The sequence below is a fragment of the Ranitomeya variabilis genome, chromosome 5 (assembly GCF_051348905.1).
Source record: "Ranitomeya variabilis isolate aRanVar5 chromosome 5, aRanVar5.hap1, whole genome shotgun sequence".
NCBI classification, from domain to species: Eukaryota; Metazoa; Chordata; class Amphibia; order Anura; family Dendrobatidae; genus Ranitomeya; species Ranitomeya variabilis.
The window spans coordinates 619,307,869-619,324,971 of NC_135236.1; the positions used below are offsets into that span (position 1 = coordinate 619,307,869).

Consider the following 17,103-nt stretch of genomic DNA (forward strand, 5'->3'; position numbering starts at 1 on the left):
CACGGTGGGAACCAGGCATGTAGAGTCCATCCGTTCACCTTTTCTGCATCACACAAAGACATGGTGGTTGGAACCAAAGATCTCAAATTTGGACTCATCAGACCAAAGCACAGATTTCCACTGGTCTAATGTCCGTTCCTTTTGTTATTTAGCCCAAACAAGTCTCTTCTGCTTGTTGCCTGTCCTTAGCAGTAGTTTCCTAGCATCTATTTTACCATGAAGGCCTGCTGCACAAAGTCTCCTCTTAACAGTTGTTGTAGAGATGTGTCTGCTGCTAGAACTCTGTGTGGCATTGACCTGGTGGCTAATCTGAGCTGCTGTTAACCTGCAATTTCTGAGGCTGGTGACTTGAATAAACTTATCCTCAGAGGCAGAGATAACTTTTGGTCTTGCTTTCCTGGGGCGGTCCTCATGTGAACCAGTTTCTTTGCAGTGCTTGATGGTTTTGCCACTGAACTTGGGGACACTTTCAAAGTTTGCCCAATTTTTTGGACTGACTGACCTTCATTTCTTAAAGTAAAGATTGACACTCGTTTTTCTTTACTTAGCTGCTTTTTTCTTGCCATAACACAAATTCTAACAGTCTATTCAGTAGGACTATCAGCTGTGTATCCACCAGACTTCTGCACAACACAACTGATGGTCCCAACCCCATTTACAAGGCAAGAAATCCCACTTATTAAACCTGACAGGGCACACCTGTGAAGTGAAAACCATTTCCGGTGACTACTTCTTGAAGCTCATCAAGAGAATGCCAAGAAGGTGCAAAGCAGTCGTCAAAGCAAAGGTGGCAACTTTGAAGAACCTAGAATATAAGACATATTTGCAGTTGTTTCACACTTTTTTGTCAAGTATATAATTCCACATGTGTTAATTCATAGTTTTGATGCCTTCAGTGTGAATGTACAATTTTCATAGTCATGAAAATACAGAAAAATCTTTAAATGAGAAGGTGTGTCCAAACTTTTGGTCTGTACTGTACTTTGTACCATTGTCTTGTTGGAAGGTGAAACTCCGTCCAAGTCTCAAACAAATGATAGTCTCAAACAGGTTTTGCTCAAGAATATCTCTGAATTTTGCACCATCCATTTTCCCCTTGACTTGGACCATTTTTCCTATCCCTGCTGCTGAAAAACACCCCTACAGCATGATGCAGCCACCTCCATGTTTCTCATGGTTAGTTTGGCACCAGACATAGCATTTACCTTGGTAGCCAAAAAGTTCAATTGACCATATCATCTGACCACATCACCTTCCTCCATACATTTGGAGAGTCTCAAACGTGTCTTTTGGCAAATTCAAAACGAGTTTTCCATTTGTTGTACTTAAGTAAAGGATTTGTCAAGTGATGTGCTTGCTGGGCTGTTGGTGCGTTGATTGACAGCTGTACTGTCCAATCTGTGACTGAGACGTGCGGGGTTTTCTGCAGGTGTTCAGTGTTCTGGTGATTTCCCAGCTATTTTACTGAGCTGTCTGCCCCTGCTCCCTGCCAGATGTAGTTTGTGCTTCTTGGTGAGTGTTAGCCTGATTCTGTTGCTCTGAGTTCTGATCTTCTGCTGCCTGACCCTTTGGACCATGTTCTGACTATCCCTCTGTCTTGTCCGTCGGCTTTTGATCCGCTATCTCTTGTTATCGACCCTGGACTGTGACCTGACTTACACCTTTGTCTTTTGTCACTGCTACCCAGAAAGTTATATGTAGACTTTTTTGGTAGCCATCCGTGCTTAATGACATTAAAGGTTTTGTAAACGCTTGGGAGGTTTGCACACTCTCTAAAGTTTGTCATAACCATCCAGCCGAGGAACTCGCTCCATAGCCTATTCCATAGTTTATTCCAGAAAGACCGTGGACTCATTTGTTCATGGATTTCATCACTAATTTGCCCTTGTCTAGTGGGAAAACCGCTATTTGGGTGGTGGTTGACCGATTCAGTAAACAAGCTCACTTTTTTCCATTATCAGGGTTACCTAATGTTGAGACGCTTTCCAGGTTATTCATCAATCATGTGGTGAGATTGTAAGGAACTCCTTTGAACATTGTATCCAATAAAGTGGTGCAGTTTTATCTCTAAATTCTGCAAAGCGTTTTGCAAGAGATTGAGGATTAACGTGTCATTTTCCTCTGCTTAACATACTGAAACAAACGGTCAGACAGAGAGGACAAGTCAGTCATTTGAGCAAATTCTAAGATGTTTTGTTACTGCTCAACAGAAGGACTGGTCCTCATTCTTACCTCTTGCTGGATTTGCTTTTAGCAGTCAGGTTAACCAGTCTACTGGAACCTCAGCCTTTTTTTGCAACTATGGTTTTCATCCTCATTTTGATGAATACTCAAAGATGAGTTCTGGTTGTCCTGGAGTAGAGGTTGCTACACAAAAACTGGGGATGTCTGGAGAGAGGTTCAGAGGAATATTGGGGTGGCCCAGCGTCACCAGAAGCAGAAAGCCGGTAGGAGACGTTCAAGGGTCCCATATTCAATGTTGATGATAAGATCTGGCTTTCTTACAAAAATATTAAAATGAAAGTGCCATCAGCCAAGTTAGATTATAAGTATATAAGATTTTTTCCATGACAGTGTGGAGTTTGAAGTTCCAAAGATTGTTGATTCCCAGAAAGTCTGTAATTTCCTCCAGTACCTCATTCATTGGAGAGGTTATGGACTGGAAGAGAGATCTTGGTTCTCTTTTCAAGCTGTAAATGCCAATTGTCTGGTCAGGGGCTTCCATCGCAGGTTTCCTGGCAAACCTGGGAATCTGGTGGCCACCCTAGAAGAGGGAATACTGTCACAATTCCTCCACTGATTGCTATGCTGGTCTATGAAAACTATCTTGCTGAGATGTCTGTGTCTTAACTGACAGCTTAGCTGTCCAATACTGAAATGGCTTGCTATTCTATTGGTGCATTAATTGATAGCTCTGCTGTCCAATCTGTGACTGGGACAAGTGGACTTTCTGCAGATATTCAGTGTTCTGGTGATTGCTCAGCTATTTAACTGAGCTGTCTGCCTCTGATCCCTGGCAGATGTTGTTTGTGCTTCTTGGTGAATGTTAGCCTAATTCTGTCGCTCTGAGTTCTGACCTTTTGCTGCCTGACCCTTTTGAAAGTGATCTGACTATCCCTTTGTCTTGTCCTTCGGCTTTTAATCCTGTTATTTTCACTGGACTGTGACCTGACTTACGCCTTTGTCTTTTCCCTTGGTTATATATGTGCTTTCTTGATATTGATCCTGGACCGTCTGACTCTCTGCCTCATGGCCTATCCGTGAGTAGTGACTAGCATCAGAGGATTTTTTCTGCCTACTCTTCCACTCTTTCATTAATCAGAGTCAATGTAAGGTGGTCATTTAGGAACACTGAGGAGGCAGCCCCAGGGAAAAGGGAAGTGCCAGGAACCGCCGCAGCTCCAGCCAAAAATCTCCAAAGTAGGATAGACACAGGGTTAAAGGTAAAAATCGGTCACAGGAGCGCTGAAGTGAGACACTGACACTGGATAAAGTTTAGCCACAACACGTTTCAACGGACATGCCGTCTTCATCAGGTGGGAGTTTATTGATGGTAGTAAGGAGGCTGTATTTAAATGAAAGACAGCCAATCACATAAGAGTTGACATTGTCAGTTCAACTTTAAAGGAACAGTTACATATAATGCAAGTGGTCACCTGATATGGCTATGGGCTAGTGATGAACAATAAAATAACTGTAAGGAACCTTTTAATAAATATAATAAAATCAATTAGAAACAATTAAAACAATAAAAAGTGATTAAAAAGTGAATAATCCTTGATGAAGAAACCTGGATGAGAAAGTCAGACCTATAATACTAAAAATATAAAAAATATGGATATTTATCTGGTTGCTTTCTCTATCATTAAGTTCAGTCCTTCGGGGGCCAGCATGCCAAGCTTAAATATCCAAAAGCTCTCTCTATTTATCAAGCTACTAAGACGATCTGCCATGGTGTCGGGTATGTGATCAATGATCATTAATTTTAGAGTTTTTATACTTTTCTGGTGTACCATTAGGAAATGCTTGGAGAGACTATGAAGAAGAAACCCATTTTGAATATTCTGGCGATGTTTGATAAGCCTAGCGTGCATGGTTTGTGTGGTACAACCTACATATTGTAGACCGCAGCCACATTCAATCAAATAAACCACATAAGTGGATTGACAGTTGACATGAAAGTTAATTTTATAAGTAGTAACTGTGGTGTTTGATTTAAATTCTCGTGCCCCATTCAGAATAGAAGTGCACCAGAGACATTTAGAGGTTCTACATGAAAAACAGCCAGAGTTCGCAGACGTTTGATAAACTGAAGAAGAGGCTGGGATTAACGTGGTATTACTAGGTGCAACAAGATTCCGTAGCGTACGATTCCTATGAAATATCATGCTGGGATGGGCGGGGATATGTCTCGAAATTATCGAAATCGAAAATTAACTTTTAGGATAAACCAGTACTTGGAGAGAAGCTTCCTAATCAATCCAGAGGATTGATCATAGGTTGTGACAAAGCCCCATCTCCCAAATACCGTTTTCTGCGAAGGTGAATCCGTATTTCTGTTATTAATTCTGTTAATGCAATCATTTTGGGTGAGAGTTTTAGCTTTCAGGAAGGCATTTTGAACCAGTTTCTTGGGATACCCTCTCTGTTGAAACCTTTGATTCAAAACCTTAGCCTTCTTCAGAAAGTCAGAATCCTGTGTGCAGTTTTTACGTATTCGCCAGTATTGCCCATACGGGACATTTTGAATCCACTATGGCAGATGGCTGCTGCTGAAACTTAAATAGCTGTTTACGTCAACTTTCTTAAAATGCGTGGTTGCAGAGAAACAACCTGATCCGTCAACATGTATCAGAAGATCCAAAAATTGAATAGATAAATTAGAAATATTAGCTGTAAACATAGACCCCAAGGATTCTCATTGAGATTAGAGATAAACTCAAGTGCTTTCCCTTCTGTGCCAATCCAAACAATAAATATCTATAAAGCGTTGATAGAATGCTAGTTTACCAGATGCCAGGTCAGACTGCACGATGAAGACGGACTCATTGCCCCCATGAATAAATTAGCATAACTGGGGACGAATCTCGACCCCATCGCACAGCCTTTGACCTGGCGGTAAAAAACATGTTCAAATGAAAACACATTATTATCGAGCACAAAACGAATGGCGCTCTTTATAAAATCTCTTTGAAGGGAGGGTAAGGAAGAGTCCGTTAAGAGAACTTGGTGCACTGCCTCAATACCCCTCTCATGGGGGATATTTGGGATATTTGTGTAAAGGGCTTGAACATCCATTGTGATTAAAAAACAACAAGGAATAGGTGGTAATTTGAGAATGGAGTCAATAAGGTGGGATGAATCTTTTAGGTAAGAATCTAAAATCAAGACATATTTTTGGAGAAAGAGATCTACATGAGAAAGGTTACTCGTGATTGAACCAGTGCCAGAAATGATGGGACAACCTGGAAGATTAAGCGTATTTTTATGAATTTTGGGTAAAAAATAGAAGAATGGGGTCTTCCATAAAGGCCACCTATGTGGATTGTATTGCTTATTTTGGTTATATGGACAGATACTCCAATCTCTGCTTGGAAACTCTGCATTACCCTTGGTCTCTATGCTGCCTCTCTGATTAAAGGTACCGTCACACTCAGCGACACTGCAGCGATATAGACAACGAGCCGTTCGCTGGAGCGTCACTGTTTAGGTCGCTGTAGAGACGTCAAACACAGCAGCTCCAGAACGATGCAGGAGCGATCCTGTGACGTAATGGTGACTCACTTATCGTTCTCACAGGTCGTTAGCTCCATGTAAAACATTGCTGGCATCATTGTTTTTGGTGTCAAACACGACGATACAAGCTGACCTGACGACCAAATAAAGTTCTGGACTTCTAGCTCCGACCAGTGATATCACAGCGGGATCCAGATCACTGCTGCATGTCAAAAACAACGAGATCGCTAACCAGGACGCTGCAACGTCACGGAAAGTTGTCGTTCTCGTTGTAAAGTTGCTCAGTGTGAAGGTACCTTAAGGACCTCTTTTCCTGGGTTAAGAGTTTTGGTGCATGCGCCCTCTCTTGGCAGGGTTGTGGTACCATGTTCTTTCCATTTGATGATAATGGATTTGATGGTGCTCCAAGGATCACCAGAGATTGGAATATTTTAAATAACACAACCCTAACTTGTATTTCTCAACAACTTTGTCCTTAACTTTGTGTTAATGTTGTTTTTTTGCCTCTTGCTTAATTGTGTTGCAGCCTCTGTAGCCTTTCAGAAAGTATGTGTATATACTGACAGACCAGGTGAAACTCTTAGATAGCACACAGGTGGACTTGCACCCACTAAGAATGTGACTTATGACAGGAATTGCTTGCACCAGAAATTTTTACCGGCTTCATCACAAAGGGGTGAATATATGTGAACATGCCAATTTTGAATTATTTGATCCCATAAATTTAATTTATCCTTTTTTTCCAACTTCACTTAACCAATCTTGACTATTTAGCACTGATGCATCACACACAAGTCGAATTACAAAACTATTTACACACAGGTTGTAATGTGACAAAATAGGTAAAAAGCCAAGGGTGGGGTTAAAACTTTTCGCAAGACACTGTATGTGTCTCAAATGGATAGCACCCCATTTCATTTAGATTATGACTTGGAGGCAGAGTCCTGCCTATAGACCTTAACAGGTCATCTACATGTAAGTAAAATGTAGATTTCGCTGGAAAAAAGCAGCGGATCGAAGATATCAAGATATCATCTTATTCAACTTTCTGTGACCTGCATGCATACAAATGGCTTAGGAGGGTTGATCATATTGACAAATTCTCTTTAATTTTATTTGTTTTGGAGAAAGAACATTTAATATACTAAATACAGAGAGACAGCTCATTTTTCAATATGTTACTCATCCAGACGCGTTCATGTATTTCCTTCAGTTTAAATCGTATTCCTTTTTGTTAAGTGTGTTTTTATTCTGCTGTTGAAGACAACAGGTATTTGTCAGTGAATGCTTGAGTGATTTCTGATTTTAATTTGCGATGCTAAGCCTTCTTATGTCAGCTGGGGTCTTACTGGAATCCACCAGCAAATTGATTCTAACAAGTCGATTTGCTTCTTATGGTTATAAAACGCTCAGCAATAACTGAAGAGAAGAACAAATGCCTTGACAAAGAATGAATAACACATAAGCATAAATACTGCACTGAAGGTTATGCAATTTTGACTATAAATAAATTGGCTCCACTCTTATAAATTGAAATAAAACACCTAACCATCCTCCTAATCAAGGTGCTCTGAAATCAGCCTCTAATCAAGTTTTCATTCCCAAGGGATATGATTATGCAGGATACAGACCATTACCTCCCGCTGAATACTTCAGTCTTGACATTTCCTAGCTGTTTTAATAAAATAAATAACATTTCTTTACTGAAAGTCAAAAGAGTGGGTGTTGTTAAAAGGGTTTCATTGGTTTTAAGGACCTATATATTAGCGTAAAAATTTCTGTTTATTGAATATCTTAAACTTTTTTTTTCCAAAGATATGTTGGGTCCTTGTAAAGTAATACCACATAATATTTTATTTTGTGTAGTTAATGTAATAATGACCACTTACTGAATAATATAAGAAACGCAAAAGAAAGAAAATACCTTTTTTTTTGGGTGTTGTTGACTAGAGATGAGTGGATCAAGCAAAATTCAAATTCAAATTTTTCTGTATTCCTGGAAATTCAATTAGCAGAAACATTATTATCTTCCAATTTAATTTTCCTTTATTATGCTTTGGGGGTCTCTCCATGTTAGGGCTGGCGGAAGGCACCAAATAATTAAAAGATGGAATAAGGTGCGTTCACAGCCCGAGGTCCACCGTGCAGAGATGATACCTGCTGCTAGGTAATGGCGGACAGTAAATGGCAGTATAATGAAAACACACACGAATTAGCTACACCCGGTATGAAGAAAGAGAACCCTGTTGCGCCACAGGGCCGCAATACCGCAGAGGAAACGCAAGTATATAGTCACAGAACTCTGCCTCTAGACGTGGGGTTAGAGTCCCTCTAGGCCACTTGCGTTTGGCACAGGAACTGTGGTGCCAGGGAAAAATAAATACAAAGTAGATTTAGCGCACTGGGTGTGTGCAGCGCAGCTCTGGAAGACACTGCTGACCACCCTAGCTAGGGACAGGTAAGCGCACTGGTTGCGCACGGTGCCACACTGGCTAACGATAGACGCTATTAGATTGTGCCTGGTGCTGGATGGCACTAACTCATGCTAGACAGCTCCAACATTCGCGAGCATTCATCAACACTAGGGATGGGTATGATTCGAGGCTTTCACCAGAACAAGCATACATCCACACACACACATAATAACTGATTTATACCATGCGGCCATGCAAACCTTTTATAGCAGAAGTTCTCCAGGACCTTCCTAGTGGTCCAGTAGGAGCTGCTACGGGACCTGAGCATGTGACCCCTGACCTCCAATGAGAGGTCGTCCCTTGGGCATGCTCAGAAGAAGAAAAGCATGACTTAGTCCCAAGAGCGCCTGCTCACCGCTGATCAGTACTGGTTGCAATGGCTGAGCCTGGAAGGACAGCAGTAACCAGCTGCATAGTATCAGCTTGAGCCAGATGCTGGGACCGACGTCTCTGCTGAGCAGGCTCCACTTCACTGGAGGAGAATGGGAGACCGCAGTGGAGATGGTTCGAGATTCCTCCTGTGCAGCGGCAGGGAACTTGACACCTAACACTCCAGACCTCAAAGCAGAATAAAAGTAATGACAAGCATAGGAAGCTAACCGAGAGCATTGAGGTATGTAGCCAGGTGACCTGATTGTCACAACCTGGATTCTTCAAGATGTCTCTGAGGGTTCAGTGATGGTCATATAGAGCAGATCTGTGTTATTCCAGCTGTGGCCGTGGTCCTCTAAGCTGACAACCTGTATGTTCCTGGCTGTGGTTTTGTAAAGTCTCTCTAATCCTCATAAGGACAGAAAATCCTTCTTTATACTCACATTTGTGGCTTAGATCATCATCCACAGGTCAGGGGGAGGTGATATTAGTTTTGCTCTCAATGTTTGAGTATTTAATCACTATGTATAGCTTGTCCTTCTCTGTTTTACAGGTCAACAAGCTGCAGAGTCCCACACAATTGTCAATCAACATATTATCAAACACCGATTGTTCAATGACCCTGCGCCCCTGTCTTGCAGAGATAACAAACAATAAGTTACAACAAACAGCAACTCAAATGTCAACATCCAGGCTTTTAGAAACAATAGTTTTTGCTTCTTGACCAAACAAAAGACAAACACATAAATTCAAAAGTCAACATAGAGATAATAGTCCATGCCTCATTGTTTACTTAAATTTACATCTTGCATAATTAAGAAGAAATGTTATGTCATCACAACTTACCTTACCATTCACCTCTCCTGTCCTTCTTGTCTTCATCTTCACCTGTCTGGTCCTCAAGGCATCTTATTTTCTCTTACATTCCCTGGCCTCTCACTTTGGGACAGTACTTTCAGCTCTGTGGAGACCTGATAGAGTGCTGCATAAGCTTGCAATAAAGGTTAAGACCTCATGATGTCATAATGTGTGACACGACCTTGCTCGTGCATGCTTAGAACCGTCATAGGCATCATCACAGCTGGAAGTCCTGGCCTAGTGTGAGAGGCCAGGGGACATCAGTGCTCATGGTGGAAAACAGAAGATTATTATTATTATTATTATTATTATTATTATTATTTATTTATATAGCACCATTAATTCCATGGTGCTGTACATGAGAAAGGGGTTACATACAGGGTTATAAATAACGTTTACAATAATCAAGTTTACAGTGACAGACTGGTACAGAGGGGAGAGGACCCTGTCCTTGCGGACTTACATTCTATGGGATAGTGAGGAACAGACAGAAGGTCGGAGGTGCAGCAGCTCTGGCGGTGGTGAGGCGGCTGCTCTGGCGATGGCGAGGCGGCAGAATGGTTATTGCAGGCTGTAGGCTTTCTTGAAGAGATGGGTTTTCAGGTTCCATCTGAAGGATCCGAGGTTGGTGGATAGTCGGACGTGTTGAGGCATGGAATTCCAGAGGATGGGGGATATTCGGGAGAAATCTTGGAGGCGGTTGTGTGAGGACCAAATAAGTGTGGTGGAGAATAGGAGGTCTTGGGAGGATCGGAGATTACATGAGGGAAGGTATTGGGAGATTAGTTCAGAGATATAGGGAGGGGACAGGTTGTGGATGGCTTTGTAGATCAGTGTTAGTAGTTTGAACTGGATTCGTTGAGGAATTGGGAGCCAGTGGAGGGATTTGCAAAGGGGAGAAGCAGGGGAGTGGTGAGGAGACAGGTGGATTAGCCGGGCAGCAGAGTTGAGGACAGACTGGAGTGGTGCAAGAGAGTTAGCAGGGAGGCCACAGAGGAGGGTGTTGCAGTAGTCGAGGAGGGAGATGATAAGGGCATGCACAAGAGTCTTAGTAGATTGTGGGGTGAGGAAGGGACGGATTCTGGCAATATTTTTGAGTTGGAGGCGACAGGAGGTGGCAAGAGTTTGAACGTGCGGTTTGAAGGACAAGGCAGAGTCGAGAGTTACCCCGAGGCAGCGGATTTCAGGTGCAGGAGAGAATGTGATACCGTTTACCATAATAGATAGATCAGGTAGGGGGGATACTTGAGATGGGGGAAAGATGATGAGTTCGGTTTTGTCTACATGGAGTTTTAGGAAGCAAGATGTGAAGAAGGAGGATATGGCTGACACAAACTCCGGGATTCTAGACAGAAGAGAGGCGACATCTGAGCCAGAGAGGTAGATCTGAGTGTCGTCTGCATACAGGTGCTACTGGAAGCCATTGGACTTTATGAGTTGCCCTAGGCCAAAGGTATAGATGGAAAAAAGTAGGGGCCCTAGGACAGAGCCTTGAGAGACTCCAACAGAGAGAGGGTGGGATGAGGAGGTAGTGTGGGAGTGGGAAACGCTAAATGTGCGGTCGGAAAGGTATGAGGCAATCCAGGACAGGGCAAGGTCTTTGATGCCAAGGGAAGAAAGAATCTGTAGCAGTAGGCAGTGATCGACTGTGTCAAAAGCAGAGGACAGATGGAGGAGGATGGAGAACTGTCTGTTAGCTTTGGCTGTGAGTAAGTCATTAGTAATTTTTGTCAGGGCAGTTTCGGTGGAGTGGTTGGGGCGGAAGCAAGATTGGAGGTTGTCAAGGAGCGAGTTAGATGAGAGGTGGGAGGAAATTTGAGCATGGACATGCTGCTCAAGGAGTTTTGAAGCAAATGGGAGCAATGATATGGGGCGGTAGCTGGGCATAGCAGTTGGGTCACGGTAAGTTTTTTTGAGGATGGGTGTGATGGTGGCATGTTTGAAGGCAGAGGGGAAGGTCCCAGAAGATAGCGATAGGTTGAAGAGATGGGTTGGGCTGGAATGAGCATGTTAGTGAGGTTGGGGAGCAAGTGGGAGGGGATGGGGTCAAGTGCACAGGTGGTGAGTAGGGTTGAACGAAACGGATCTGTCATTTTCAAAAGTCGCCAACTTTTGGCAAAGTCGGGTTTCATGAAACCCGATCCGATCCCAGCGTGGGATCGGCCATGCGGTACACGATCTTCGCGCCAAAGTCGCGTTTCCTATGACGCTTAAAGCGCCTGTTCTCAGCCAATGAAGGTGCACGCAGAGTGTGGGCAGCGTGATGACATAGGTCCTGGTCCCTACCATCTTAGAGAAGGGCATGGCAGTGATTGGCTTGCTTTCTGCAGCGTCAAAAGGGCGTTCCCGCCAACCGCCATCTTACTGCTGCTGATCTGAACATAGGGAGAGGATGCTGCCGCTTCGTCAGAAGCAGGGATAGCGTTAGGCAGGGTAAATTAACCCCAAAACCGCTTGTGCTGTAGCGATTTCCACTGTCCAACACCACCTTTTCTTTGCAGGGACAGTGGAGGCTAGATTTCTGTGCAACAGCTCTGTAGGTTGTAAGGCTCCCTGATAGCTGCGTTGCTGTGTGTACACCGCTGTACAAACCAACTGCTTTTTTCAAAGCACAAATCCTGTTGCTCCTTCCTTTCTGCACAGCTATCTTGTTTGTTTGTCCACACTTTTTACTTTTGTGTGCAGCAGTCCTTTTTATTGCTGCCTGCCATACTTTTCTGAGATTACTGTAGGGAGATAGTAATTGTAGTACAGTCCCTTTTTTTTTTTGTTATATCTCTTCAAGCCACTTTCTGCCACAGAAAGTATACTCTAATACAGTGGCCCAGATTTATTCACTAGTCTCCCTGAAAAAAAAAAAAGGGGGCAGATTAAAATTGGCAAATCTGCATCAGTGCCAGTCCTGTCTGTGGCATGTCTTTCATTTTCTGCCACAGAAAACCTACTGTATAACAGTGGGCCTGATTTCTTCACAATTCTCCCATAAAAAATAAAACAAGTGGGAGATTAAGATTGGCAAATCTGCATCAGTGCCAGTCCTGTGTGTGGCATCTGTCCTTGTTTTTCTGCCACAGAAAACCTACTGTATAACAGTGGGCCTGATTTCTTCACAATTCTCTCAGAAAAAAAAAAAGTGGGAGATTAAGATTGGCAAATCTGCATCAGTGGCAGTCCTGTGTGTGGCATCTGTCTTTGTTTTTCTGCCACAGAAAACCTACTGTATAACAGTGGGCCTGATTTCTTCACAATTCTCCCAGAAAAAAAAAAGTGGGAGATTAAGATTGGCAAATCTGCATCAGTGCCAGTCCTGTGTGTGTCATCTGTCTTGGTTTTTCTGCCACAGAAAACCTACTGTATAACAGTGGGCCTGATTTCTTCACAATTTTCCCAGAAAAAATAAAACAAGTGGGAGATTAAGATTGGCAAATCTGCATCAGTGCCAGTCCTGTGTGTGGCATCTGTCTTTGTTTTTCTGCCATAGAAAACCTACTGTACAACAGTGGGCCTGATTTCTTTACAATTCTCCAAGAAAAAAAAAATGTGGGAGATTACGATTGGCAAATCTGCATCAGTGCCAGTCCTGTGTGTGGCATCTGTCTTTCTTTTTCTTCCACAGAAAACCTACAGTATAACAGTGGGCCTGATTTCTTCACAATTCTCCCAGAACAAAAAAAAAAAGTGGGAGATTAAGATTGGCAAATCTGCATCAGTGGCAGTCCTGTGTGTGGCATCTGTCTTTGTTTTTCTGCCACAGAAAACCTACTGTATAACAGTGGGCCTGATTTCTTCACAATTCTCCCAGAAAAAAAAAGTGGGAGATTAAGATTGGCAAATCTGCATCAGTGCCAGTCCTGTGTGTGGCATCTGTCTTGGTTTTTCTGCCACAGAAAACCTACTGTATAACAGTGGGCCTGATTTCTTCACAATTTTCCCAGAAAAATAAAACAAGTGGGAGATTAAGATTGGCAAATCTGCATCAGTGCCAGTCCTGTGTGTGGCATCTGTCTTTGTTTTTCTGCCATAGAAAACCTACTGTATAACAGTGGGCCTGATTTCTTCACAATTCTCCCAGAAAAAAAAAAAATGTGGGAGATTACGATTGGCAAATCTGCATCAGTGCCAGTCCTGTGTGTGGCATCTGTCTTTGTTTTTCTGCCACAGAAAACCTACTGTATAACAGTGGGCCTGATTTCTTCACAATTCTCCCAGAAAAAAAAAACAAGTGGGAGACTAAGATTGGCAAATCTGCATCAGTGCCAGTCCTGTGTGTGGCATCTGTCTTTCTTTTTCTTCCACAGAAAACCTACAGTATAAGGCCGGTTTCACACGTCAGTGGCTCCGGTACGTGAGGTGACAGTTTCCTCCCGTACCGGAGACACTGACACACGTAGACCCATAAAAATCAATGCATCTGTTCAGATGTCATTGATTTTTTGCGGACCGTGTGTCCGTGTGCCAAACACGGAGACATGTCAGTGTTCGTGGGAGCGCACGGATCACACGGACCTCACACGGACCCATTAAAGTCAATGGGTGCGTGTAAACACGTACCGCACACGGATGACGTCCGTGTGCCGTCCGTGTGCTGTCCGTGTGCGTTTTCCAAATTTTAGGGTTAACATTTGAAGCAATTGTAGCAATTACCAGACAGGTGTCTAGACATTGATTGGGACAAAGCTAAACATCAGTCTAGACTTCATTTTAGCCTCTGAGGTGAAGTTGTGAACTTATCACAGTGCTGGCATCTTCAGACTCTGCTGACAGCCTAATATTATGCCTCCTCGTGTGGACACAGAGCGGCTAATAACTTTGGTGGAGCAACATCCTCAACTGTGGGACACACGATGCGAAGGATACCATGACAGGCTGGCCATTGAACGGGCTTGGTTTGCTGTAGCTGCGCAGCTGTACCCCAGACGTGGTTGGTCCACATATTCACCCGCCAAGCAGGCAAAGTTTGGTAAGTTTCCCCATAGGTGTTCCTTGTTGTCTTAAACCGAAATTTATGTGAAAAATATGCCAAAAAATCATATTGTGAATTATATATGTTAGGGTCCATGTCTTAACATCATAACCATTGGGCTTATGTGTTCTTAATATTTAGATTTACATGGACCTTATCATATACACTTTACAAGATTCTTACTACTTTCCAGTATGTTCCCTGTGTTTGATTGATTCTTTTCGCCTGAAGCATGCATGTTTATAATTGTTCAAAAATGCCTTGTGTGTTGCTGCCAGCATTTTATGGTTTTTTGCATTTATGGTAAAATTGGTTTTGTCATGTTAGGACAAACTAAAGAATACCTAGGTAACTGAAGGCATAGTTTTCTGGCATGTTCACAACCTGCATTTTTGACACACATTTCCCTGCTGTTCAAAAACCTGCTACATGAGATTTTGCAAAGTGAACTGTATTCAAGCATATCTCCATAGATGTCTAACATTATTTGCTCTTATGCTTTACAATGTTTTCTGGGTTCAGATTTTGAACTTGACTGTTGGACTATATGCCAAAAGTCAAGCCCTTAAAGTCTGGTAGCAGCGGGTTAATCAGCGTGATGTCCACAACTTGCAACGGATAATGTTCATTTATTAAGAACTAAGAACATTCAGCATTCAACATGAGAATAGGATAAATCTGGTTTCTGAGAGAGATCTGCTGTTACTTTCAGTTTCAATTCCACACACAAGAAAATGTGCTCACAGGGAAGGAGGAGGAGGAGCATCCTGTCTCTAAATGAGGATTTTTTTATTTTTTTTTGGAACTTTGTTGACATGTGAACAATATGCATGCAGATATATATAAATCACATCATATTAAACAAACAATAGTTGTTGCAATACATACAGATCAATATGCATTAGGCCAACAAAGTCTCTTTTCCTTTTTGAGATTTTTCAATTTCTGTTAAAAGATAATGTTAAACATGTAAGGATCAACATGTGCTGCCTGTTTTGGTCAGCACCAAACCAGGATTTTGTTAAAAATGTAGTGTTTGATTTTAATATGTCTTGCTGGCCACACCACAGTTTGTGTGTGTGACTGATTGAAAGCAAATGTTTCCACTTAATTAATGCCATCATCCGCAATTATTCACACAAGGCAAGCCCTTACATATGTCTAATGGCCAATGCAACTTGTGTTAATGTTTGTGTTGTTAGACACACACACAGTCATGCAGCCTATGTTTTGTGCAAGCGTTCCAAACAGTTCGCATGCTATTTAGATCTTACTTGTAAACATTACGACATGGTGCTAAATGGTCACACAATTCTAACTCATAAAGTTTTGTGTTTTTGGATTCCAAAATTATTTTCCAGCCAGGCATGATGATACTTTTAAACTATAACACAGATTAACACATTGTGTTGTTTAAGGAATATGTATTGATTTGTGGGAATGTGACTTGTTGTGTCTCTACTTTTCCTACAGTTGATTTGGTGAAACGGCGATGGCGCTCAGCCAGGGACCAATTTCGGCGGGAATTTAATCCCCTACCCTCCACAGCAGGTGCAACAAAAAAGAGGAAATATGTTTACTCCCGCAACTTAGCCTTTCTTCGCCCAATCATGGAGCTAAATCAGTAAGTGTGACTGAGTATGATTGTCCAAACATATTAAATTACCTTTTTTTGGTGGTTTAATTGTTATGATTACACAACAGGGATACACAAGTGATACAAACATCCGAGCAGGGAAAACGTCCAGGCCAGGACGTGGTAGAAGACCAAAGAATTGATTAATCCATTTCCCTGAAAAAGGCAAAATTAGTAAGCATTAAAATCCACAAACATTTATTGAAACAAATCCCTAAAATAGTCGATACCAATAGTTGCTTAGGCATAGTATCATATATCAGCCCTCGCTGTACGCGTTTCAAACACAAACGTGTTCTTAGTCTTCAGCTGAAGACTAAGTACATGTTTGTGTGGGAAACGCGTCCAGCGAGGGCTGATATGTGATACTAGGCCTAAGCAACTATTGGTCTCGACTATTTTAGGGATTTGTTTCAATAAAGGTTTGTGGATTTGACTACCTTCAAAATTTTGCCTTTTTCAGGGAAATGGATTAATCAACTCTTTATAGTCAAATAACTACACGGTATTTTAACACATTTCCAAAGCTTCACCATGTTACAAAATTCTGGGTCATATTTTACCCATAGTTATTTGTCAAAAGTACATTTGTGCTTACAAAAATCATCATATTTATATGTTCCATTACTAAATACAAACATGTTCCAAAATTATCCAAAAGTGTTTTCCCAAACTAAATTTCCCAAATGTTGTTTAAAGTTCGGTAGCATTGTGAACTAAACTGTTAATGTTCTTTGCTAATAGGACTGATGACAACCTTGAGGACTCGGATGAATCGCCAACAGCCACATCAATGCCAGGAACCTCGGCATCGGAGACCGAAGCCCCAGCAGACCCGACACCCACAACACAGCCTGATGATCAGGTGTCTGATGCTGCTGAAACCTCCACTGATGGTGGTCCAGGAAGCACACAAGCAGCAGCTCCAAGCACTTCACAAACAGCAGCCCCAAGCACTTCTCAAACAACAGCCCCAAGCACTTCACAAACAACAGCCCCAAGCACTTCACAAACAGCATCCCAAAGCAATTCTCAAACAGCCCCAGCACCACAGGCAGCATCAA

General features: G+C 42.3%; 1 long non-coding RNA gene across 1 annotated transcript; it reads left to right on the top strand.

The window, feature by feature from the left end:
* The first annotated feature begins 14,307 nt into the window (after positions 1-14,307).
* On the top strand, positions 14,308-16,892 carry LOC143773890 (uncharacterized). Its single transcript, XR_013215431.1, has 3 exons — positions 14,308-14,400; positions 15,877-16,027; positions 16,784-16,892. It is a non-coding gene; the product is annotated as an uncharacterized LOC143773890 (long non-coding RNA).
* Positions 16,893-17,103: the final 211 nt, after the last annotated feature.